Source organism: Canis lupus, chromosome 4, assembly GCF_011100685.1.
Source record: "Canis lupus familiaris isolate Mischka breed German Shepherd chromosome 4, alternate assembly UU_Cfam_GSD_1.0, whole genome shotgun sequence".
In the NCBI taxonomy this organism is placed as follows: domain Eukaryota; kingdom Metazoa; phylum Chordata; class Mammalia; order Carnivora; family Canidae; genus Canis; species Canis lupus.
The window spans coordinates 87615878-87642164 of NC_049225.1; the positions used below are offsets into that span (position 1 = coordinate 87615878).

A 26287-nucleotide genomic window follows, 5' to 3' on the forward strand; every position below is an offset into this window, starting at 1 on the left:
AAGGTCGTGCCCCCGCCCCCCACCTGCCCCCTCCACTCCGAGCCCCACTTGGGACTCGACCCTGAGCCCAGTGCCAACGCTCAACCACTGGGCCTCCCAGGCGCCCCCAAAGGCTGAAATCCCGAGCTCCAAGGTGATGGCCTTAGGAGGTGATGAGGCCGTGAATGGGGCGCCCCCACCCCCACAGAGGGCAGCACAGAAGGGACCCCCCCTTCCCCAGAGGTCCCCGGACTCAGCGAGCTCAGGCATCAGAGCGCCCACGACGGTCCCCCGGCGCCACATGGGCCTGCACCTTCCCCTGGGGCTTCCCAGCCTGGAGAACTGGGAGAAATAAACTCTGATTTACACGCCACTTGGTCTGTGGTAGTTTGTTTTAGCAGCCAGCATGGACCACGACGTTGCCTCTGGGTAGGAAAAGTGAAAGAGGCCACGGTTCACCAATAAAGACTCCAGAATGTTCACGAAGCCTACACTTTAAAATGGTTACCAGGAAAACAAAAATAATAAAATAAAATAAAGTTCACGTTACCTGTATTTTGCTACAATCAAAAATTATAAAAAAGAAAAGAAAAGAAAAAAAAAAGCAAATTATAGAAAGATAGAAAGTAAAGAGCTCAGTGATCCAGTGTCTCCTTGCAGCAAGTTGAGGAAATAATCAACCGAGATCAGAGAATCCGCGATGATTAAACACTAAGCTTGTCGATGGTAAACAGAGGTGGAGCAGTGTTTCTTTCTCATGTGCCTCCTGACCAACAGCCTGGGGACTGGGTGTTGAGCACCCGTGCACAAAATGGCAGATGCAGCCATTTCACATGGTGGTAGAGCTGGGAAAAGGCTTCATCGTCTTAACATACTTTCCAGAGAAAGGGCAGAGCCGTAGTGAAGGACAAATCTCAAATTTCTAGAAAATAATCTCACACTACAAACTCCTTTGAAATTCCCTTACTCGTATATATGCCCACATAAGCACACGTATCTTCAAAGACCAAAGGCAAGTAGTATTGGGCCTATTTCCTGATTAAGCAGGACCAGATAAAGGAAAACTATCGCTCAAGAAATGAAAAGCACAGATAGTGTCTCCAGTTACATTTAGCTTGTTGTGTCAGACTTGTATTCATTGCTTTCTGAGATTTTTTTTTGGCTTAAAATAAAGACTTCTGTAGTATATAAAAATGTCCTTCGTGATCAATTACCTGATTAGAATTCAAACTAATTCGATGGTCATTAACAGACTTTCTACTTCAGGTGAAGTCCTCAGCTCGTTGGAGGCCTTTGATTCTGGCATTAGAAACTACAACTGAATTTGAATCCTTAATTTTTCTCCTCTGATATGAAAATGAATCCCAATAATCCAAAAGTCCAAGAGAGAGCCAGCCTTGTCCCTGGCCCTAGTGGAGGTTAGAATGTATAGGTGACAGGTGACCTGGTTCTGTCTCAGGTGAAGGACTCTGGGCTGAATGATAAAGTTCTCATTGACCAGTCACTTTTTTCTTTTTTTTTTCTTTTTTATGTCATTCATTTAGAACAGAAAATTTTATTCCTTACAGTTCTTTGAACCATGATTCAGGACAGTTAAATAATCTACATTTATCTTTAAGCTGGGTGTTGAGTAGGAGAACACTATTCTTCAGTCAAAATTTGTCTCTATCTGCTCATTTCCACCCTATATGTGAATTTCCTGTCTGGAAGGTCTTTCATATTGGAGGAAGAAAAAAGCAGTAAGTTGAAAGATGACCGAAATAATTTCCTAGTCTGAAGGAAGGCCTTTATTATGTTAGGAAAGAATTTCTCTTACACATCTCTTTTAAAAAACGAATGGCTTTGGTCACAACCCACTTCAGACATCCAATGGGCTCTATTTGACTTAATTTTTGGCTATTTTTCCCTCAGAAGTGGGGGGCAAATATATACGGCGGTAGAAATACAATTAAATATACTTTAATCACATAAGCAATCACAAAGCAGTAAATGAAAATATAAAGACAGAAGTTGGACCAGTGTTCTCAATTGTAGTTTATGACTCTGAGTTCTTAACCAGCCAGTGTGCAGGACTTTCAGCTCTGATATTTCGAGATGTATTTTGGTACAATAGGTTAGAGCTAAGAAACAGAACACCTGACAGCTCTGCTTTTTCTATGTATCCTCCAATTCTATAATAGAAACCCATATACCAACTTAGAAATTACAGAATAGAAGACAGAGTACAAATGCGGTGTGCCTTCTGAACAGAACATAGGAGTGCCTCTTTCTGACACACACAGCATGAAATTCTATATAGCCATCCCCAGAGGCTTAAAATCATGTTGGTTTACAAACCTAAAATCTGTGTTACTAAAATTGGTTTTCTGAAACACAGGGCCACTTTCTATTCTTTCAGCCCAGCTGCGATTCATTTCTGGGTAGGAAATGCATGCACATAATCAAGTTGTATGTAAGAAAGTCTCCATCCCTATTTGTTTTTCAAACACCAAGTTAATAAACACCCTTACTTTTTGCTAACTTTCTTGTGTTCGTTACACTGGAGTACCAGAGGAAGAAGGCTAATAGAAAAGCAGGGTAGTCTGGTTGTTTCCTAAGACAATGTGGATGAAAGACTTGCATATGCGCAGGGGCAAATTAACTGTAATTTAAAAATCTATTAATGGTTTCCTGAGTGTCAAGCAAAACCCTAATCCTAAACTAATCCTAAACACATTACTCAATGATCTTATTTAATCTTCTCAATGATACTTACCATTAGGGAGTAAATAGACCATTAGCATCCTCCTTTTACCCATATGGAAATTCTAACTAGCTCATGGGGCAGTACTATAAGCAAAAGGTCAAATCCAACAGAATTAAGGCGAAAAGGCACCATCCAGGAGATCAAAGGGAACATCAGAAACAAGCTGGTAACCGGACAGAGCTCGTCTCAGGAATGTGACCCACCCTGGGTCACAAGGTTGATGCAGATATGGGGTGACTCAGAACTCAAGATGTCATCAAGATAATGATGAAATTCAGAATTTCAGGTATTCCCTGCCCCTAATCTTTTCATGGTCCCATTTGTCAGTGAAGCTTTGTATCAGGATCTTTAACAAATAAGGAGAACACTGGGCATGTATTTTAATTATTTCTCTCATATCAGCTACTTCTAATTTTCAAAGAAATTAATTGACGTAGAAAGTTTAAAAAAAAAAAGTTTAAAAAAATAAACCAGCAACAAATAATCACTTCACTTAAAGCTAAGTCTGAGCTACAGTGAAGGCTAAGACCACCTTTGCATTTCCCCACATCTGGGACACTCACTTGTCATTAAAAACCGAGACCCACGCCGATGCATTAAGCTAAGCTCCATGTGCTGATGCAATAATCAAACACTGCTGTTGATCTCTTGGCTTAAACAACAAGTTTGAAGCAAACTCCAGAGTTGTCCTTTAACATTACAATCTGAGGTCACAAGGGCCAAAACTATAGATTTATGGCTTCATGTTGGCATAGAAAGTAACAGTCAACAACACAGAGAGCACTCGGCTGTGTTTAATCTGAAAATTCTGGACAAGAATTATTTCATGGAGTGTTTGCATGTTGCGTCACGGTTGACTCCTAAGATGTTGCCATGAATCCCACCTCCCCAGCTCACCTGCCCGGAATCCTTGGGCAAGTGGCTTAACCTCATCGTCCTTCCATTTCCTGTAGGGTAAAAAAAAAAAAAAAAAAAAAAAAAAAAAGCCAACCTTAGGAGAATTTAATGTGAGGCATCAGGCCAACATCTGACATTTCATGAGTCTGCAATAAATGTTAATTCCTTTCCCCATCATTTAATTTTCCAATTCTGAGGTAGTTCTGGGCTTGTAAACCCCAAGGGAATAGCAGAACATGGGCTTCAAACACACAAGCTCTGCAATCAGGCCTCAGAAGCCCTGTAATTAAAAGAATATTTAAAAATATTTTGAGATGTCATCTTAAAGATTTGAGATCTCTCAAGTCATCTCAAGAAGATTTTTGGTATGCGTGTTTCAAGCTGGCTCCTGCTGACCAGCTGTGTGTGCAAGAGAAGCTTGCCTGACAGTTAGCTCTTGTCACCATACTGTCACCATGCTCTATAGTTAGAGGGACTATTTCTTTGATCCGAATGTTTTAGGTACAGAAGACTCTTTTTAAAACATTAAGAGTCTATTATAGCAAGAAATCATTTTCCATTTCAGTCATCAGGATGACGACAGACCCAAAATCTGCAGTTAAAACTCATTTACTGTCTATTATATATGTGAAAGGCCAAAAATTTGGGTCTATGCCTTATCTCAACTAAACATCCATTTCTTATGAAGGGAGGTAACACCGTCAAATGCCCCAGCCCCCTGGCTTGTTTTCAACTTTCTGCAGAGGATTCCTTTCTCCTATAAAGTGTCAGTACTCTAATCCTATGAAGGTCCTAACATAGTGTTTGAAATCTCCCACAGCTGTCCTGTGACTTATTCCCCCAATCTTACAAAACCAGATCTCTCTCTAGTTGGAAACAAATACCCCAGAAGAATTAAAGTCCTGCTTTTCGGTGATGAGAGGAGAAAAGGATGACTCTAGCGCTGTTCGTGGGCCAAAGCGACCTGGAACAGGAAGAGGGAAGCCAGAAGGGAGGCCAGAAAGGTCAGAGGAGGGACCCTGGTGGTGGTGCACTCTCTACACCTGCCAGGGATCTCAGGGGCAGCCTCCACACCCACCACCTCCTGACACTGACCTCACAGCCCTCCCACTACACAGTGTCTCTGTTTATTGGCAGCTAATGACTTTTCCTAATAAATAATAGTGTGTATTCGTGAACTTTCATGAAAACTCCAAGGGTGTGTTTCTCTAACACCTTCAGAGGGGGAAAGGCACATAAAAGAGCAACTCCCTAGTGAGGCAGGCAAGGTAAGGTGATGGGTTTGGGCCTCAAACGAGTACATGAAGGAAAGTAATAAATGGCCTAAAAATAAGGTTATTAATTCTTTCTCCAAAACAAATATTCTGTTGAGTCTTGAAGCTGACAAGTATTTTTTTTCTTATAAAACAAAATCCTGTTTACATGTTCAACTAGGAAGTTGGATACTATACATCTATCCATTAAAAAAAAGAATATGTGATCCTATAGATCTTGAAACCTAAAAAAAAAAAAAAAAAAAAAAAAAAAAGGATGAACTCTTAAGAGCTTAAATTTTACATTAAAAAATTTCTCTGGGGGATTAAGGGCAAGAAATTTGAAAGGCTGTAATCAACATACTCTAACAGACGCCCTAAAGTACAAAGTTCTCCCAATTCATTTTTACTTTCCACTCTAGGAAGCCTATCAGGGCACATGGAAGATGCTTCTTAGCCACTGAAAATCACCTAAGTCATATTTATTTTGTACGCACAACCCCCAGTTACATGGGGTCGAAATCACCTCTGTACAAGCCGAATTCCCTCCAGAATTTCATTAAACAACAATTCTCGCAAGCTCTAATAGGGTCAGCTCATCCAGAACTTTCCTGATCGGTACTGAAAAATCTTCTTACCTTAAAACAAACCAATCTATCACCAGCACAGCCTCCGGAATTAAAATTTAGTTTCTCATTTTGGGAAAATAAAGGCAGAAAGGCAGAGGACAAAATGTCATCTAGAAAAAAGTTAAATAAATTATGAATTTCTTTAAGATGTGTCAAAAACAAACCACCTAGCACTCAGTATGAAGTTTGCTAAAAATGGCAAGCGTGCTGAGTGCTGGTCCCCAGCTGTCAATAATTTGCTTACCACTGAGCAAATCACCTTCCCTTCTGGGTCTCAAATTTCCTATTCAGTAAAACGAAGATATTTAAAGTTCATTCTTGGGGGCGGGGGGCAGGCTATGTGTGTGTGTGTGTGTGTGTGTGTGTGTGTGTGTGTGTATATATTTATGAATGCTTGTGACGTAACAAAATGCTATGTGTGAAAAATGTGTGTGCTCACCATCATGGTCTGAATGTTTGTGTCCTCCCAAAATTCCTAAATTGAAAACTAATCCCCAAGCTGATGGTATGGGGAGGCGGGGCCACTGGAGAACTTTCATGAATGGGTCTGGTGCCCTTATGAAAGGGACCCCACAGATCTCCCTCACCCCTTCCATAATGGTAAGGACGCAGCAAGAAGTCGGCATTTTGCAACCCCAGAAAGGGCCTTCGCCAGAACCTGACCATGCTACTCCCTGATCTTGGACTCCTTGCCTCCAGAACTGTGAGAAACAAATCTCTGTTGGGTCGAAGCCACCCAGTCCACGGTTCTCTCTTAGAGCAGCTGGAACAGACTAAGACAATCAATGCAGTTCTATATTCCTGCTAATGATCATCACAAAAACTTACCCCATCTTGCACCCTGATGATTACACTGACAATCAGTTGGTTTACTGCTGCAATTGGATTTCTTTGTACATCTAATGTATGATAAATGTACCATAATTTCGACAAACATGAAGCTGGCTAAAAATTAGAAATAAAAATTTATAAAACATCTAAAGATCAAGAAATATTTTTGGATGTTTTCAATTACACTTATTTTTTTATTTTTTTAAAAGATTGTATCTATTTATTCATGAGAGACACAGAGAGAAAGAGAGGCAGAGACACAGGCAGAGGGAGAAGCAGGCTCCCTTCGGGGAGCCCAATGTGGGATCCCAGGACCCGAGGGTCACACCCTGAGGCAAAGGTAGATGCTCAACCACTGAGCCACCCAGGGTCCCTACACTTTTTTTTTTTAAGATTTATTTATTTTAGAAAGAGAGAGACAGGGAGGTGCATGGAGTGGGGAGAAAGAGAGGGAATCTCCAGCAGACTTCCCATTGACCAAGGAGTGCAATATGGGGCTCAATCCCATGACACGGAGATCATGACCTAAGCTGAAATCAAAAGTCAGATGCTTCACCAACTGAGCCACCCAGGCCCCCCTTCAATTATATTTAGGAAACATTTTCAGAGTATATCAGCTCCGTAGGTAATGAGTGGGACTGGACCTGAACCCTGAAAACATGTCAGATGCAGACATAACTGTCAGAAAAATTACATTTCTTTGGCTTTGCTCATGCAGAACTATTCTGTGGTGTTGTGTTTATAGAAGATGCTCACTTGTTTCCCTTGACCTACTTCTGATGGGTCATCTACCAACCATTGGTGGTCCTGCTCACCAAGATCTGCCCTATGCCAAACTCTAAGGAGCATTTTCTAAAAACAATCAAAGGCTAACCATCTTCCCTTTTATGCAATGCTAAAAATATTTTTAAACTATCTTTTCAATAGAATTTAAGTCCATCTACAGAGGATCCTTCAGAAGTCCCTCAAGCTACCATGACATTCCGTTTAGTGCTGTGTAGAAATATTGAGAAAAACCACGAAGGAAGTTCTTAGGTCCAATTTGATACAACGATTTATCCACCTAACACTCAAAAAAAAAAAAAAAAAAAAGTCAGTGACTTAAATGCCTCGTCCAGAATTAGCAGAGAGCACCAACGGTGTTTGCAAAGCCTTCAGGAACACCGCTTAGTATAAATGGGGGACCTGTCTTCTTTCTAAAGCAAGATTATACTGTTTCATGGGACACTAACACGAAGCACTTAGTCATGTGTGGCCTCCTGACAAAGTCTATTTTGTCTGCCAGAAACCAGCTTCCACCCACTTGCTACGGGTGAGAAAAATTATCTAAGCAGTGATTAGATTCACTTCTTCTTCAGTAAGTGCTAAAATTCTCAAGCTCCTAACCACAAACTCCTTCAAACCCAAGAGCTGGCAATCAGCATTTGCGATTCACAGGACAATTTTGCTTCTACCTAGAGGTTGATCTTCTCATGGGGGAAAAAATAGTATCTTGAATTTTATGGGAAAAGGTGGCTTAAATTCCTGAGACAGAATAAATATGGATTGGCCAGTACCATAAAAATGGTCTAAATTTTGCCAAAGTTGAAGGTTTTCACAAAGGACTCCTTCTCTTTTCCTTCTTTTGAGGAATCCGAAGAGCTTAACACATAAGCACTATTGTCACCCATCAATTTTACCGTCTACTTGGGTAGGACACTTTTTGTTTTTTTTGTCTTTAGCTGAGCACAGAAATATGGAATATTTCTTCCAAGGGGGGAAAAAAAAGAATCCAACTTGTTCATAAAGGTCCGTATCTTTTTAGATTCTATGTTCAGAACTTCATTAAACAGGTTTACCTGAGACATCTCTCATGAATAACTTTTTTTTTTTTAATCAAGGTAGAATTCATTTCTACAGTTATTGTCACAGGGAAGCTACACAAAACTGGGACGTATCACCATTTTTACAAAGCTATCAGAAAGCAACATTCTATTTTTTTAAAACTATTTTATTTACATTTGAGAGAGAGAGAGAGCATGTGGAGAGGAGAGGCAGAGGGAGAAGCAGATGCCTCGCTGAGCAGGGAGCCCGATGCGGGGCTCGATCTCAGGACCCCGGGATTGTCACTCGGGTTGAAGGCAGACACTCAACCGACTGAGCCACCCAGGTGCCCCAGAAAGCCACACTTTAGAAGATTTTATTTGCAGTCTGTATGTTGGGAAAGAGTCCAGGCTAGTGATAGGTTTTAAATGCCAACTTTGCTTTGGTAACATCAGCGTGAGGTCATGGTGACTTTACACACTGTAAGGGCAAAGATTCATCGGCCTCACATCAACAAGAAAGTAAGCACGTGACTGAGACAGGCGGCACAGGACATTTCTCATTTTGAATAAAGTCTCTCTCCACCTCTCGTGCATGGATCCTTCTGGAAATCTACTCCTCCCTCAGACCCAATCGTTTTCTGCCATTTTTAACTTATGACAGTGGAAGCCCAAGATTCCCTCCTGTAAGCCTTCTCCAGCAGGACCCGTCCAGGGCACAGAAGAATGAGTCTCTCTCACACTCCGGGAGTCACACCTTGACTCCACTGTGCACCAAAGCTAAGGCAGTGGCATTCTGGAATAGGAAGCCCGTCCAATAGGTGCTCTGTCCCCCCCCTTCCCCGTGCTCAGAAAGGAGCCCAGGCTGGCAGACGCCAGTTGCTGTGGCGTGGGGGAGCTCCTTGATGCTCAGTAGCCTCCACAGACAGAAGACAGCTCTCCCCCTTTCAGAGCGGGGACTCTCAAGCCCTAAGGCTGCTATGAGTGGAGACACCTCGACGGCCTTCAGCTTCAGTTGAGAAAACTGCCAGTGTTTTCAAACATAGGAAGGCAGAGGCCTGCTTACCTGGAGAGCACCTATGGCTACTCTAGCCATTATGGAGTTGTTCCTCTGGCTTGGCAGTGAAATGTGGGGCTTCTGGGAGCACATCATTCACACTTGCCTTTCCTGAGTCCCCAAAATACAATACTTACTGAACAGTGTGGCTGGGGTGCAGGTGAAAGAGAAAAGGAGAAACGTCGGATCAAGAGGATGTCGGAGTAGAAGAAACAGCGGCATCGTCATGACTAACTTGAAGATTTCAATCCTTTGAGGCAGGTCTCAGGAGCATGCCCACCAGCCACCCCGGAGAGTCCCTCTGGAGAACTGGGTCATCCTAATGGCTTGCTCGCCTTTTTTTTTTTTTTTTTCCTTTCTTTTTCCAGGACACTCCTCTCACCTCCATCGTCCTACTGCCATCAAAACAGACTTGGGTGATAAGAAATGGAGAGAAGGAGGATTTGAGGAATCTGCGTGTCTTTGGGGGAGCACCGGGGAAGGAGTCTGCTTCTGCTGATTACCTGTGTCACCTGACAACCTCCTCTCTCCCAGGCTATGCTTTCTTCCTCTATGTAGTGGGGAAGATTTCCTATTTTGCTAGATTTTTAAAAGTTTTTTAAATTGAAAAATATGTTTCTTGCCTCGTACTTCCCAGATGATTTTTTTAATGGTAGCTGAAGCACACTGGTACATTAGCTTCAGGGCTGAGACACAGTTGAGTCAACAAGCCTGTACGTTATGCTGTGCTCACCAATGTAGCTGCCACCTGTCAGCACGCAATGCTGCTGACACCACGGATTGTATTCCCTACGCTGTACCTTTCATCCCTGAGACTCCCTCAACCCGTAACTGGAAGCCAGGGTCTCTCAATCTCCTCTTCAGCTGTTTTTACCCAACCCCTGGGCCCCTCCAAATAGCTATCAAGAACCCATCTGTGTCTTGGTGGCAAGCAAAATTATTGGTAGTTCAATGTTAATATCTATCTTTGCCCATATACCGAATTTTAGATGTGCTGATGTGCAGAGAATTACCACTTGTGATGGCTGATTCTTTATTTCAGTAGCACCGTGCTGGTTCTATCCATTAGCATTGCCAGAGTCTTTGGAACAAAAATGCAAGCCCCAGTGACAGCACTGCCCCACTTCAGCAAATGCAACCTTGCATAATGACATAGTTTCCAGGCGTTAACTACCTCACAACCATGCACTGTACCCTTTCACCAATCACTACATACTCCACAACATCACCCAGTTCCATTTCTCATTAGGAAATTAGCACATTTTTGTTACTCGGTCAGCGAGCAACACAATTCTGTGACAATGAAAATCACTGGTATACTTAACTGGCATATAAAACCAAACTAGAAAAAAATGACTAATACAGAATTTCTCCCATATGATCCAAAAGTTACTATATTTACAACCTCACACGCTATTCCTATTTATGCCTTCTTTCTCTGCGCTAATAATATCTAGGCACCTTCCTATATAGGCCAGTTTGAATCATCCAAAGGTCCCATCCATTGTCAAGTTTTGATTTTGAAAATGCCAATCTGGATGAACTAACCATTTTACCTAGAACCAGGGCAAAGGAGTTTTTAAGGATGATAGAGAACAGATTACACAGAATGAAGACGATGACTCCACATATATAGCAACACAACATGAACATGCCACAGCGTGCGTCAGAGACTGGAGTGTTATTCCTGGTTTGATTGCTGCTTCATGGTGTGATCAGTGCAAGACGCAGTCTCTTTGTGATTTTGGTTCCATTCTATAATCAGAAGAAAATCTATCTGCTTCACAAGGATGCTGAGAATGAATCAATGTTTCCTGAAAAAGTTAAATGTACAGCGGGAGCATAAGAACTGTATCCTTGAACAAGCGATTGTGAATTCAGGGCTGCGAAGCTTCAACAGGTTTATAAACAAAGCAATCCATTATTGATTTTTTTAATGTAATCTATAAAGTCAGAACTGACTCATGAACTGCATCTGCAAACAAACTCTTCACCAGACCAACTGGGTTTATAATGACTCTGGTCACAAAAATATCCAAGCCAAAGCAAACATTAGGATAAGACTGGGGGTGGAATTGGCCTTTTAAGAAAGAATCTACAAAGAATGAAGAAACACAACAAATTCAAAAGCTATATTCAGGGGCAGCCCGGGTGGCTCAGCGGCTTAGTGCCCCCTTTGGCCCAGGGCCTGATCCTGGAGACCCAGGATCAAGTCCCACATCAGGCTCCTGCATGGAACCTGCTTCTCCCTCTGCCTGTGTCTCTGCCTCCTGTGTGTGTATGTGTCTCTCATGAATAAATAAATAAAATCTTAAAAAAAAAAACAAAAGCTATATTCAGGAGATCCCTGGGTGGCTCAGCGGTTTAGCGCGTGCCTTGGCCCAGGGTGTGATCCTGTGGGTCCCAGGATCGAGTCCCACATCAGGCTCCCTGCAGGGAGCCCGCTTCTCCCTCTCCCTGTGTCTCTGCCTCTCTCTGTGTCTCTCATGAATAAATAAATAAAATCTTTAAAAACAAAAAAACCCAAAACCTATATACAATAAGAACAGAGGAAAGAAGGCAGTTAAGTCCAACGATTTCTGATATCAACAAACGACTGCTCCTTTTCTTTTAAATAGTTATAACTTTTATTCTAAAAGAGAAAAAAAATGAAGATCCTATTGCCTACATGTGTTTTTGGGATTCCTACCAGAGTGCGCTTGGTCGTAGTGATTTGCTGTGAGGTTTTATCAATGCCTGGTGATGATTTCCATTGTTGGAATTACTGTTCTCAGTGTCTGGTTGAGTCAAAGCTTCTCTAGTCAGCAACTGTAAGATCACTCCACAGAGGGGATGGGAATGTCCCTTGGGGAGAGGGAACTGTAGCAAGAATTGTCAACCTATGTCTAAGTTTCGAAAACACTTAAGAGAGTTTATCCCTTTGTCATAATAAAAAGCACTGTGAAACCCGCACCCCGATGTTTCTAGCAGCAATGTCCACAATAGCCAAAATGTGGAAGGAGCCTCGGTGTCCATCGAAAGATGAATGGATAAAGAAGATGTGGTTTATGTATACAATGGAGTATTACTCAGCCATTAGGAACGACAAATACCCACCATTTGCTTCAACGTGGATGGAACTGGAGGGTATGATGCTGAGTGAAATAAGTCAGTTGGAGAAGGACAAACATTGTATGTTCTCATTCATTTGGGGAATATAATAGTGAAAGGGAATATAAGCGAAGGGAGAAGAGATGTGTGGGAAATATCAGAAAGGGAGACAGAACATAAAGACTCCTAACTCTGGGAAACGAACTAGGGGTGGTGGAAGGGGAGGAGGGCGGGAGGTGGGGGTGACTGGGTGACGGGCACTGAGGGGGGCACTTGATGGGATGAGCACTGGGTGTTATTCTGTATGTTGGTAAATTGAACACCAATAAAAAATAATTTATTAAAAAAAAAGAAAGTATACTATGAAAATGTGCAAGAAATACTTGGAAAAAAGGACAGACACACTCATACTTCTACAACCCAATTTTCCCAAAGAGTTGATTAAGAAGAACTAGATCTATAAAATCAGAGAGGTCTCTGATACAAATGAAAATGAACCACAAGTGACATCTCTATTATTCTCCTTCATTAAGTACAGAAGCATCCTCAAGTTACCTTTGGGGATCTCTCAGCAAAAACCCGAACAGACAGGGGCACCTGGCTGGCTCAGTCGGTGGAGCACGTAACCCTTGATCTCAGGGTTGTGAGTTCTAGCCCCACACAGAGATTGCTTAAACATAAAATCTTAATAAAAAAAAAAAAAAAAAAAAACATGCTGAGTGACCTCAAGAACTTCAAGTGTTCAGAAATTATTCTAGGAAAACAGACCTATCTTAATGGGAAGACAACTTTTTTTGAAGTGGGTACAAGTATAACAAGCCATGAACAGGACAAGTGAGCAAAATGCATCCCGTAGCCTGACAGGGGAGAAGACATACAGAGACAATTAAAATGAGAGTAAGTGTCCTTAGCGAAAAATCATAGTTTTCCCCCAAAGAGATTATCTTTAGTTGGAGTCAGGGCATCAGGAAAGTTTAATAGAAAAGGCGGGATCGGAGATGGTAGAAATACGGAAAGAACTTACATCGTTCTCAGTCTGCTTAGGACTCTTACTACTTAACTTTTAGGCGTATTAAACTCATGACCTGCCTCATCAATCCTACAAGGAAGGAACTGTTACTACCTTCACTGTACCCCGAGGACACGAAGGCGTGTTGCAGGTATATTCACCTAGGATGCTCATGCAACTACTAGCCTGGAGATGGCATGGGGCCCACGCATGCTGGCTCTTACACGAGGCCCCAGCCACCACGATCCACTGCCTTGAAAGACGGCGACACTATACGTAGACGAAAATAGGAAAGTAGAAAGTCTGTACGTGAAAAACAGGAAGGTCTAGTTCAGATTGCAAGAAAACCCTCGAGATTTAGGAGCTAGGAAAGGATGTATTTACCTGGAGGGAGGGATGATGGAATATAAATCTATAAAAGTTGTCTACTAGGATGTTGGTGTTTAGGTGGCAGGAGTGGAAAATGAGCTCTTAAAGGAGCTGGGAAAGAAGAAAAGTGTGTGTCTCAGAAAGTTGCTTTCTGAGCAAGGGAGGGTCTTAGGAGGCAGCGTGGAGGTTGTGCATGCTGCTGCAAAGAGGTCAGGAGAGATTAGGACAGAAATTGTGCAATCTGGTCTGGTGAGGAGTTGTCAGCTACCGACCCTGGAGTGACTCAGGTAGAAGAGTGAGGACAGTGTCCCTTAGAGAGGGCTCGGAGTGCAAAAGGAGCCAGAGCATATGCACAACGGTCCGCGTTAAAGAGCGTTGCTAAAGCAACAGCAAAAGTCAAGACAAGAATTTGCAACGCTGTCAAGACAGAGTTGGGAAGAGCTGCAAATACAGATGGGGGATGGGAAGAGACCAGGAATAAAGAAAGGGACTAAAGGAGAAACAAGGAGGAGACATCACTGATGGTTCAAGGTTTTGGAACACTCAGGACGGAAGTCGAAGTCGAGCTTGGCCAAGTTTACTTACCATACGGATGGGGAGGGAGAGGAAGGAGTGAGGGCAAGTCTAAGACAGGGGCGTGCCCAGACCCCGCACCCACATCACTTTCTTCCAGGTCAGTATGGTCAACTCGGATTTATTCCGGAACAAAGACTCGCTACGATCTCGGTAAGACCTCTCTGTAGTGAATGTTAAATCATGAGCGTTTGAAACACTTGCTTATCTTTTAGTAGCTTAGGTCCCTATCTACCTACGTCATTTATTATTTTATCACTTAGCTTCTTTCATGTCACAACACTTAGGATTTCTCCAGGGCGAGGAGGAAAAAGACATTTCATCAACTAAGATCCTAAGGGTGACCACTGACCACTGACCCCAGCGAGGTCTTACTGTGGAACAACTTGATGTGCAAAAGTAAAGCAAATAGGTTTCCTGCATTATTAAAGGGAAGCCAGTTGGTCTCTAGATACTTACGTTCCATGTAAGTATAAGGAGGACACCAATTCTTAAGAACTACTTTTCTACACTTATCTTTCCTGATCATACAATCTGGTCTAGAGCCTTCAGGAGGGTCCATCTGTGGCTATTGATCAGTAGCACCGTTGCTTAGTTCCGTCGTATTCTCGTGTACTGGGTGGGCAGTTGTAGCAGTAAAACCAATTTCGCCTTCCTTGAGCATTGACCTAAAGAGTTTCTTCAGGTGTATTTAACATGTACCTGAAAACCCCCGAACAAAGATTTCATACTGGGTTGCTAATTCACGATCATTTCTCGATAAAGATTGCAGACCCAGCACACACTGAAATATGCAATTTTCAAAGTATGAACTTCTCAAATGGAAGAACCATGAGTGTAAATCCCGTCATATAAACTCAGCTGTCACTTAGCAGTAGAAAGAGGTACGCACAATTATAACCGACACGACCGTTCCATTAAATGAGACATGGCCAAGGTCCAGGTATCACCCAGGATGGCAAATCCTATGGCACTAGGACTCATGGCATAATTAAAGAGGAGGATGCACAAGTCACTGCAATAATACTGACAAGATTTTTTTTTTAATTTTTATTTATTTATGATAGTCACACAGAGAGAGAGAGAGAGAGGCAGAGACACAGACAGAGGGAGAAGCAGGCTCCATGCACCGGGAGCCCGATGAGGGATTCGATCCCGGGTCTCCAGGATCGTGCCCTGGGCCAAAGGCAGGTGCCAAACCGCTGTGCCACCCAGGGATCCCCTGACAAGATATTCTTGAAGTTTTTATATACGTAATGTAGAAACCAGTTTTTTAAAGTTTGCCTCCCACCAATTGTCCATTCACCCATCAAACCAAATCGATGACGGTGCTAACGCTAGGACAGAGGACAGTTAAGCTTGTCTTTGACTATAAAGCTGACTGAACGCAGAGGGTCTTTTTTTCCCCTCCCATTTAAAGCATCCTGCCACATGCAGCCCACACTATCAGAACACACGTGTTACTTATTCTGGTCAATAGTCACATGTGCTTTCGGCGTCTGCTGTGCATTTATGTCGTTATTTGTGTGCACGTAACGAGCGGCCCTTTACATGCAGCCTCCTGACATCCAACTGCATAGGGATCACCCGTCGGCTTAATCAGTAAGAGCCAGTACGTGAACCACAACCAGCTCAGGAAATGCAAGCTAAGATCACTCCAGAACCACTCCTCCCATCCACAGACCCGGGAGACTGGCGTGTCCTATCACGGCAACTAATTTCAGACTCTCGAGACAGAATTAAATAAAGCACAGGGCTGGGGGAGGACTTCTAGAAGTGGAGATATTTCTGCTGCTTCCTGCCGAACTACACAGACCTTCCTGGGCCTGCAGCCGCAACCGACTGCTCGGGGCTGCCCGCTGGACAAAGATGGACGGACGGACGGACGGACGGACGGCCAAGGCGCGGGCAGCAGGTCCACCTCCACGGGGAGGAACTGCAGCTTGTTGCCAGTTTCTCCATCTCTGATCACGAAGGGCCGCTTCACACGTTTTATGACCATTTAAAATTGCCCCATATTGACATTTTAACGTACCTTGTGGTTCTGGCATCGGTACTGAATGCAGTATCTCCAGCCCCAAAGCAATTTCATATTTTAATCATTTTTGATGAAAACCATCCTAAAATATTGTATACATGCCCTTGATTTTTTAAACAAGGAATCTGCTTTTTGTCTTGGTGTTAGGCCTACCAGAAAGCAAATAAAGGTTTAGGAAACCTCTGCTGAATTAAGAAAGAACGTATTAAATCCACAGGCGGACACTACGCGCCGTGGCTGTTTTCAAGAGGTCCCTACAGTGTCGAGTTTTAAACACAGCGTGACATGTAACGTACTCGTAACGCACCCCGGTCCCCCCTTTTAGGAATGGCCACCTGGCTCTTGAAATTTCTCAACACGCCCTGAGCAGTGTCCCTGGGTCTTTTATCTCCAGACCCTTTATGGGTCCTAAAAAAAAAACAACCACAAACCCTATTTTTCCACCAGCTGACCCTGTGAGAGCTGAAGGCGGTGGCTCGGGGGCCACGCACGGAGCAGTGCGGCCCGGGATGCGCAGCGCCACCGAGGCAAGGCAAGCTTCTGCAGCATCCGTGAAAAGCGAACCGTGAGAGTCCCGAAGACCAGGGTGGCTCCTGGTGGCCTGAGGGCTGGGACCAAGCTGGAAGGACAGCTCGCTGCATCCAACCGGGGGGCGCGTCCCCCAGCTACCGGCCCAGCTCAGGGCCCAGTCGGCTCTGCCACCCGGTGGCCCACCCCTGAGCACCAGCGGCCACTTTCCGTCCCGACACCTGCTACCGCTTACCCCGGGGCCCTCACCCCCTGCCCCCCATCCCTCCCCTGGCCTCGGGGCAGCCACACAAGGAGCAGCACCGGCAGCTGCACAGGAGTGGGGCGCACACCCCAAAGGCCCCGGGCCCACAGCTCGGCTGGGGGCACCGCACTAGGCCAGCGGCGGCTCTGGGGACCCCCTGCCCACCCCCCGGGCCTCGGGTGCCTGCTGGGCCCGCAGCCCCCCAGGCCACGCTGCCTGCAGGAGCACCACTGTGATCCCCTGGCAACGGGCCCCCCTTCCTCCAGAGCCTTGGTGGCTCCCCGGGCCTCGGCCACTCGCTCTCACCCGGGCAACAGGAGTGGGGGCGTCAGAGGCCTTGAGCGGCTCCGCAGGGAGACCAGGCCAGGCACTCGGCAGGCCATCTGCAGCCACCTTCCCCTTCCCCTGCCCGGTTAGAAAGAAGGCCCGGGCCCGGGGCAGAGCCCCCAACCCAGCCACGGCCCCCACCTGCCCTAGCAACACGGGCACCGGCCTCAGCGAGCACTTCAGCGAGGCCCTCCCGAGCGGCCCCAGCAGCCGCTGTCCCCTCCCCAGGCCAGGCGCCCTACCCGAGGCCAGCCTCCCCCACCCCGCACCCCCAGGCCAGCCTCCCCCCGCCCCGCACCCCCAGGCCAGGCGCCCTCCCTCCCTACCCGAGGCCAGCCTCCCCCCACCCTGCACCCCCAGGCCAGGCGCCCTCCCTCCCTACCCGAGGCCAGCCTGCCCCCCGCTGCACCCCCAGGCCAGGCGCCCTCCCTCCCTACCCCAGGCCAGCCTGCCCCCCCCCTGCACCCCCAGGCCAGGCGCCCTCCCTCCCTACCCCAGGCCAGCCTCCCTCCACCACCCAGGGCCTCCTCGGCCACCCTCCTTCCTAGGAACACCCTCCGTTTTGCAGGATTCCTTGGAGCTCCCTTCCCCTTGCCAGATGGGGCGCTGCCTCTCCCTCAGGCATCAGTCCACGAGGCCAATTAGCCAATTAGAGCTTTAAATGTACCCGGTTAAACTTCTGTGCCTGAAACCATTTCTCGGCCGCGTTAACGTGTCATGGGTGGGAACTTCGAATTTCAAGATGAAGTAAACTGAGGTAGAACAGATCACCCACCGTATTCAAAACGGGCCAACGAATGGAAGTTGATTCAATTACGGTCAAAATAATCATTTTCCTTAACATTTCAATCCTAGATTAAAGCCTGCAATACTCATTATATAATCTGTAGATTTTTTTTTTAAGAGCAAGTAAATGTTACTAAATGTGCAAAACCTTACAATGATAAGAACAGATGCCTCCTGGTGAGAAAAGATGAATGCCAACTAGGAACACCAAATGACTAAGTGAGCCCAGTATATACGGGGAAAATGTTCCAGAAAAAAAAAAAAAAATCAAAATGTCTTGAAATGTGCTTTAAAGAAACTTTGGGAAAGAGAGAGAGTTTTCCAAACTCTATTTCCATCTTACTTGCTTTAGGTAAGACTGGGAGGCTGTGGCAAAGGGCCACGCACAATACTCGGTTTTGCCCATTTCACCTGTTTTGGAGTTCAAGGATAGTTTTAAAATGGAAATATCAATAAACCCTTTTCCTAGGAATATGTTATTTTCCATCTACAGCTATAAAGTAATATATTCAAACACAAAGTAAAAGAACTACCACATATCCTTCCTTAATCTTAGCATAAAACGCAGGCAAGAAGTCAGCCATTTCTCTATTTTTTCCTATAGGCTTAGAAAAAGCAAGTCAAAAAAATTGATTGCCCAAGTCCACGAGCAGTTTTCTTGGAATCAGGGAGCAACTCGCTGCGTTCCAAGCCACACCAAGATCACGTTGCTACCGGCCCGCTGACCAAATGCTAAATACCTTCCCAACGTGTGAACTGAAAACCAAGCACCTACACTAGGCCTCAGGAGAGTCCCTCTTGGGCTGTTCAGGCCACAACAGAACTCACCCCAATCACCCTCCTTGGAACTAACATCATTAACTGCATGATTTTGTGAACCTGAATCTTAAACAGTATGCGTTCAACTTGGGTTTGAATCTCACTACGGCCGATGTGGAGAAAAGGTAAAAGAAATATAGAAAAAATGAGGCTCAGGTCATGATCCCGGGGTCCTGGGATGGAGCCCCGCATCAGGGCCCCTACTCAGCACAGTCAGCATCTCCCTCTGCCTCTGCCCCTTCCCCTACTTGTGCACACCCTCCCTCCCTCTCTCTCAAATAAATAAGATCTTTAAAGAAAAAATTAAACTTCCTGACAATTTACAGCTCCTTGGTCTGAAGGGGCTCATGACTATGACAGTCCTGGAACCCTTGCTTCCAAATTCCTTGGAGACTTCTGCTATTCCTACATCCCTCCCAACTTAGAGGTATATAATCAGTCATGTCTTACAACCCCGGTGCAGCTCTTTCTGTCCACTGGTCCTGTCCCCCGGCTTTAATAACATCACCTTTTTTGGCACCAAAGACATCTGAAGAATTCTCTCTTGACAGTTTGCTCCCAGACCCCAACATTTCACATCTAGAGCCACTACTAGCCCCTATGGTAAGCCATTTTTTTAATTCCCCAAGGCTTGGTTATTTCATTTGTGATGTAAGTGACTATATCACTGCATCCCTTAGGTCTATATCTGTAGTCTCTGTACAAATGTGCAATAATCGTGTGCGTATTGGATCAGATTGTATGGAGCATTCAAACCCACTTAACACATTTCTTCCGGGACCACCACAAACATCCAGGCACTGTCCTAGGCTGACTCCGGGTCCGGAGGTCTTGCAGGTTCTCCACCACAGCAACACCACACCTCTTAACATGGTCGAAGGTAACAAGCAAGTAAACGCTGGCCTGGAGGCTTGGGTTCTGACAGCGTGGCTTAAGCAATTTTAACAAGTGCACTAAAATAAACAGTCAATTATTTTGCAAGAGTTAGAGCAGAAAATGTATAGGGGGTGGCCCAAATCTTGTCTAATGTGGCTTTCTGGGCTCTCCTAAGGATGCCTTCCAAATTTTTTATGCACTAAGATGTGGAACAAGGTGAGAGTTGCTAACATGAGGTGCGCTAAAGGCAAGGGTGGGAAGTCGAGCTGAGACCAGACACCTAAAGATTTCACTCAATCAGGCACAAATTCCTTCCGATGAATAGGCAAAGGATGTCATCCTACGCACTCAACCCCTGTCTCCTACGTGGGCGTCTGCAGTTCCGCGTCCATGAACCTGCTCTGGCCTGGAGAACGTTGCTAAATGGAATACCCCAGTGATGGTGTGCGTCTTAGGCAGTCCTGAAGTTCTGACAGACGTGTTTGAGGAGAGGTGCACTGTCCTAGTAAGAAAGTCAAAGGCAAACATATGTCCATTTAAAACAGACGGCAGAAGTGAGAGAGAAGACGTATCTCACATGACAAAACCCACCTGACTTACACAAGCTGCCCAAACTCGGCCTCAGGAAAGGTTCTGAGAGTTCTACTGCTCCTTCCTGCCACCCACCTTGCATTCCCACAGCTTCCTACCCTGTGACACCATCCAGAGCAGTGGGTTACAAATTGCAACATTTCCTGATTGACACTAGGCATCAGTGTGGGGTAAGAGATTTCAAAACACCACGCAGCCTTCGCCTGGCCTAGTACCACAGATTCTACAGGACTCTTAGATGTAAGGAGACTATACAAGAAAAGCTTGGGAGGTAATGCTAAACTATGACTCACGAGTCTGTTTTAACGGAGAAAATCCTAGCAAACTTATTATAGTATTAAGTGGGCAGATTATTTTACTATGTCAGGAACATGGAACCTAAAATAGATTAAGCTGAATCAAAGGAAAAGAGAATCTTCATTAGGACAGCACCCCCCCCTCCCCCCGCTGACTAGACACCTCCCCTCACATCTCTGCACCTACGACGTTTTTCTATAAAACAAACAGACTCAGCTACTTCACCTCTAAAATTTGAGACATCTAAGATATTGGTACAATATATAGAAAATTCGCAGGTCCAGGACTAACTAGCTACATGTTTGGAACAATGGTTCCTCATAAGTAAATATATAAATAAAAGATGAGAATAAATTATCATGTAAAATAAAAATTAAAGCCATGTCGTTAGCCAGCTGGAAGACTGAAAAGACGCAGAGTGTGAATTAAAAGGACCTAAGACCACGCATAAAAAGAGGGATCACCCATTAAAATAAAAATCAGTTGTCAGAACATTGTTCAGTGTCAATGAAACGGGCTGGCCAACCCGGCATATATGAAATAAAGGCACCCAGCACAGATGGTGCTCTAGGATTTCGTCTCTCCACTTTATACTGGACCCCTTACCTAATTTAAGCCTAAAATGTCTTAGGAATCAGTACAAGCATGACATATGAAAAAACCTCATTATTCTAGATCACATGACTCACACTGTGACAACTCAAATGGGGGATTTGCAACTCTTCATCAAATTAAAACCTGAGAAATACACGTAGTTCTTCAAAACGGTCACTGAGTTCTTGACTATCTACAGGAGGTTCATTGCAAATTGGGCGTTTTTTTTGAATTATTTCATTTTACTTATTCATACAGATCTATTCCACTTGTAACGTAGCTCTGAAAGTAGACGAGGCTAAATGTTTTTTTCATTTAGGATTAGCAGAACTTGACAGTCATGCATGATTATCACAGACTCTTACGATCCCCCATACCCAGTCTTACAGTCCCTCCAGGCACTCGGACCTTTTACACAAGGAGAAAATAGTTTATGTCCTGTTAAGTCATGCAGAAGCCGAAGGTCACGCAGACACACAGCACTCAAAGGCTGTGAGAGTACAGGTACTAAAGGGGCCATCCTTATGGGCGCCTGGGTGGCTCCATCGCTTAAGTGTCCAAACCTTGATTTTGGCTCAGGTCATGACCTCAGAGTCTGGGATCAAGGCCCCAGTTGTGCTCCATCCTCAGTGTGGAGTCTGCTTGAGATTCTCTCTCTCCCTCTCCCTCTGCCCCTGCCCTAGCTCTCACTCTCAAAATAAAATCTGGAAAAAAAAAAAAAATGCCATCCTGTGTTACTGTAATGCATGCAGCCTAACTGGGAGGGAAAGGCACGTTTAAAGGAACATAAAAGGTGAACTCTAATTATTTTAGCAAAAATTTGCTCTATGACAAATAAATGAGAACTTAAAGCTAAAAAAAAAAAGAATCTGCTTAGGAGTCTTTACAAATTAATTATGCTCATTTGTCATAATCAGCACTTTTTTTGCATACAAAATGCTAATGTCCTCTTACAGTTTGTTCTTTTATGAGAAAAAGCGATTTCCCTTAAGACTCTAGTCTAGTCCAAATTAAAAACTCTAAACTATGGTATAAATTAAAGATCTGCGATTTGGACACGTTGTAGAACTACTAACATGTGAATTCCACTTTGCAATGCTTTTCTAACATAGCCCTGCACACCTGCGGGATACAAATAAAAAATACCAGATGAGCTAATGTAGAAGGTTTTTCTGTTCTTTGAAGCCTCCTGAATGCACTGGAGTCTTCTTACCGCTGGGGAATAAAACGCAGGGGGACACCTGGAGGGCTCAGCGTTTGAGCGTGTGCCTTGGGCCCAGAGTGTGATCCTGAAGACCTGGGATCGAGTCCCACATTGGGCTCCCTGCAGGGAGCCTGCTTCTCCCTCTGCCTATGTCTCTGCCTCTCTCTGTGTGTCTCTCATTAATAAATAAATTAAATCTTAAAAAATAAATAAACAAATAAAAAATAAAACGCATGAGAACCTGCCAATAGTGTGCGTATCCAACTCTCCTCTTTCTAGCCTGTAACACTAGGGGTTGGAGTGCAAACTGATGGTGATCAGAACAACTCAAAAGTCTCAGTCTGGTGATCATGGGGTTGACTTGGAAAATACAGATTATTTTGAGACATTTGGAAGGACACTGGTTAGCTCAGAATTCTATCAAGACTACATAGGACAAAATAGGAGAGAACAAAACAGGGACTCTGATTTCCTACTTTGCATCTCTTCTCCCCCAGCTACTGTCATTACACTTAGAAAAGATCATTACAGAGATACAGTTGATTTTGAAAACAACACTAGCTAAGTACTTTTCTGACTTCCGGAAATCAAAAAGAATAACTCACTACATCCACAATTTTGTCAAATGATTTTACTTGCAGAATTAAACACAGAAATTCTGGCATTTATTGTTCTTCCAGAACAGGAGTTGGCAAAACTGGGTCACCTGCTTGTTTTTGAAAATAGAGTTTAATTAGAACACAGCCCATCCATTTGCACCACAGCTGCTATCTGTCGCACGGCTGACAGAGCCCAAAACATTTACCGTCTGGTCCTTGGAGGAAAAGTTTGCGGATCCACTCTCTGTCTAGTCTTAGAGGAACACACCAACCAGTGACGTAATGCCTACTATCAGATGAAGGTGTGATTCAAGTCTAAGAGATGCCACAGAGATCAATCAGGCACTTTTTTTGGCTTGCAATAATATTATCAGAAAAGAAGATGGTCACATGGGAATGTCTGAAGATTGGGAAACAAGATAGTCTTTGTCGTCGTTGTCGTCTTCTTCTTCGTTTTCTTTTTTAATTGTCATCGCTTACTCTGTGTGTTCTGACCACTTGAGGGCAAAGAGCCTCAGGTTGTGGTGTTAACACAGTATTTACCAAGTCAAAAACTCCTGACAGGTCACTGAACCTCTCGGGAAGCTGAAGCACAAAACCAATAAACCAATAAACCAATAACGGAACCAATAAACACGCTAGGCTTCCAAGCCTCAGTCCTATCTCCCTCTGCTGCATGGCAAAGAGTGCGTTGCCTAACCATGTAAGCCTGTTGTTCATATGCATGAGATGGTGATAATAATACCTCAGGGTGAGAGAAGATTTACTGAGAAGACCTATTAATGACTTAATGAGACAACAAAGACTTCAACGTGCTTCTTGCACTGACAGTATGGGCTTGTGGTGCCCTTCCGATTACATCACACCTAGCCTTCTCTGAAGTTAAAATGCTCATCTTTGTGATGCTTCCATAATATCAAACAATAGTCCAATGGTGAAAGAGAAGCTAAAAAACCCACAGCTACTGGGGAGCCTGAGTGGCTCAGTTGGTTAATCGTCCAATTTTGGGCCAGGGTCATGAGATTGAGCCCCAAGCTAGGCTCTGTGTTGCCTGTGGAGTCTGCTTAAGACCCTCTCTCGCCCTCTCCCTCCACCCCTCCCTGCTCCTCTAAAAAAATTATATTGAATTTAAAAAAACAACAACAAAAAGAGAAAACACAGCTATGGCTTCCCTCTAATTTTCCAAAGACCTGTCTTTCTCATTTTCAAGCCTCAACCTAAGCTTCTCTCTTCTGCTCATGACTTCCTTCTAAGGTTCACAGAGGCATCACCCTTGGTCCTTATCAATTCAACTCTTGCTTTTCCTGGGAGACTCACCCGCTGGCACAGTCCCGAGAGCCTTCTGGGATGCTGAGGGTTCCTCTGTCTTATGTCCACAGCTTACCCACTGTTACTTCCTGGGCTACAGACTCAGGTAAGCTGTGCTATTCCACGGACCCGACCCTGACATCTCTTGGGTACCTCAAACTCAAGATTCCTCCAGGTGAACTCATCACCACCTTTTCCACCTACCTGAACCTACTCCTTTTCCCATGTTCCCATCCGACATTAGAACTACCCCTACCCCATCCCCTGCCACCCAGGCAGATGTATAGACGTTTTGTGGACCAACATACACCATTGCAACCACCACCAATCTGGTATCCAACTCCATTACTACTAAGTGCTGGCAGACAAAATACGGCCTCAAGTGTTCTGGGTACTTCTGAAGAAAGAAAGCTTGGCATTCCAACAGCCATTCTGAACCATGAGGGCAGAAATCCACACGGAGAAGGAAAGCTGAATCACGGGAGCCTGGCACCTTGGAAACCCCACAGAACCGCCACATCAGCCCTGGAGCCCATCTTTGGAATTTTATGTAAAAGAGAATCAAACTTCGCTCTCATTAAGCCATTATAATTTAAAATTTTCTGCTCTATCTATGCAAAAGAACCCAATTCTACCAGAGTGAAATTTCTCAAAACCACTCTTCAAGCAGCAAAAAATTCAGGTGAAAATATCTCAACACATGTGGTGATAAAATTATTCATGGGACTTCCCTCCCTGCCATGACCATCTCTCAAACACATACATTTCCCAACAACTGGTGGTCAGAGTATGGTAGCACCTGAAAATACCGAGTCTGTTCAATGAATTCACCACAAAAAAATATTACTGATGCTGTGAAAAATAAATAGTAACAAAAATTAGGTTGATTTTTAAGCACCTCCTGTGAAGCCAATGCAGCTAATGTCACAAAAGAGATACATGCATCAAAGAAGACATTTTCTATAAAACGCAGTTTTTGTAAAGAGCTAAGTGATATTTTAGAGTCAATGAAACAAACACCAAATTGGCATGGGTGTCTGTTAGTATGGAGACCAAAGAGCACAGGCAAGTCTTAGCAATCAGTCAAAGTAAACAGAATCCTCAAAACACATGCAAATGAGAAGGCTTAGGGATGGTCAAAAAAAAAAAAAGACATAAAGAAAGAAAAAAGGTATCAGATTGTGGGTTTAAGAAAAATCAACAAAATAGGAAGGTACAAAGCAGGCAAAGATAGAGAAATGTTAGTTACAAGAAAAAAGCCATTTATATAGAAAATATGAGAGTCTACATTGAAGGCATAGACTCAAGAAGAGACTGTGTCACAGGTGATTTTAAGTAGGATTTTTAAAAGGAGGGGGGCCCCTGTGGCTCAGCGGTTAAGTGTCTGCCTTTGGCTCAGGGTGTGATCCGGGGTCCTGGGATCAAGTCCCACATTGGGCTTCCTGCAGGGAGTAAATAAACAAAATCTGTACAAAAAAAAAAAAAAAAAAAGAAAGAAAGAAAAAATGATGGGAACTGCCTCACCCTGATTGAAGAGGATTGAAAGAGGTCTCTGGAGCTAGTAACTGAGTCTGGCTTTTCAAATTCCATGTCCGTAAAGCACAGCTATGGAGCCTTTTGCTAGCTGCCCTCCCCAGCCCAGACAACCATGCAGCAGACCCTGGACTTTGCCACCCAAGGGGATGAAACTCTGACTTGCGGCCACATGCACACATCCAACAAGAGAGGAGCACCTATCTGAAATACCTTTGGATTTTCTTCTGGCTGAAAAAACAAGGCTTTGTGAGACTGACCCGCAGTTCAGGTCAGATCCCCCCACCAAGAGGTGAGGCAAGGCGAGG

At 44.3% G+C, this 26287-nt stretch overlaps 1 protein-coding gene across 10 annotated transcripts in view; it reads right to left on the bottom strand.

The window, feature by feature from the left end:
• BASP1 (brain abundant membrane attached signal protein 1) overlaps positions 1-26287 on the bottom strand; it is a 57843-nt gene that overhangs the window by 2047 nt on the left and 29509 nt on the right. Inside the window, exon 1 of one of the 10 annotated variants that reach the window (XM_038535439.1) lies at positions 3623-3647. The exons of the other annotated variants lie outside the window; for them this stretch is intronic. The gene's annotated coding sequence lies outside the window, so the exon portion shown is untranslated. Of the gene's footprint in view, positions 1-3622; positions 3648-26287 lie in introns of those variants that run through there. 10 annotated transcript variants of the gene reach the window in all.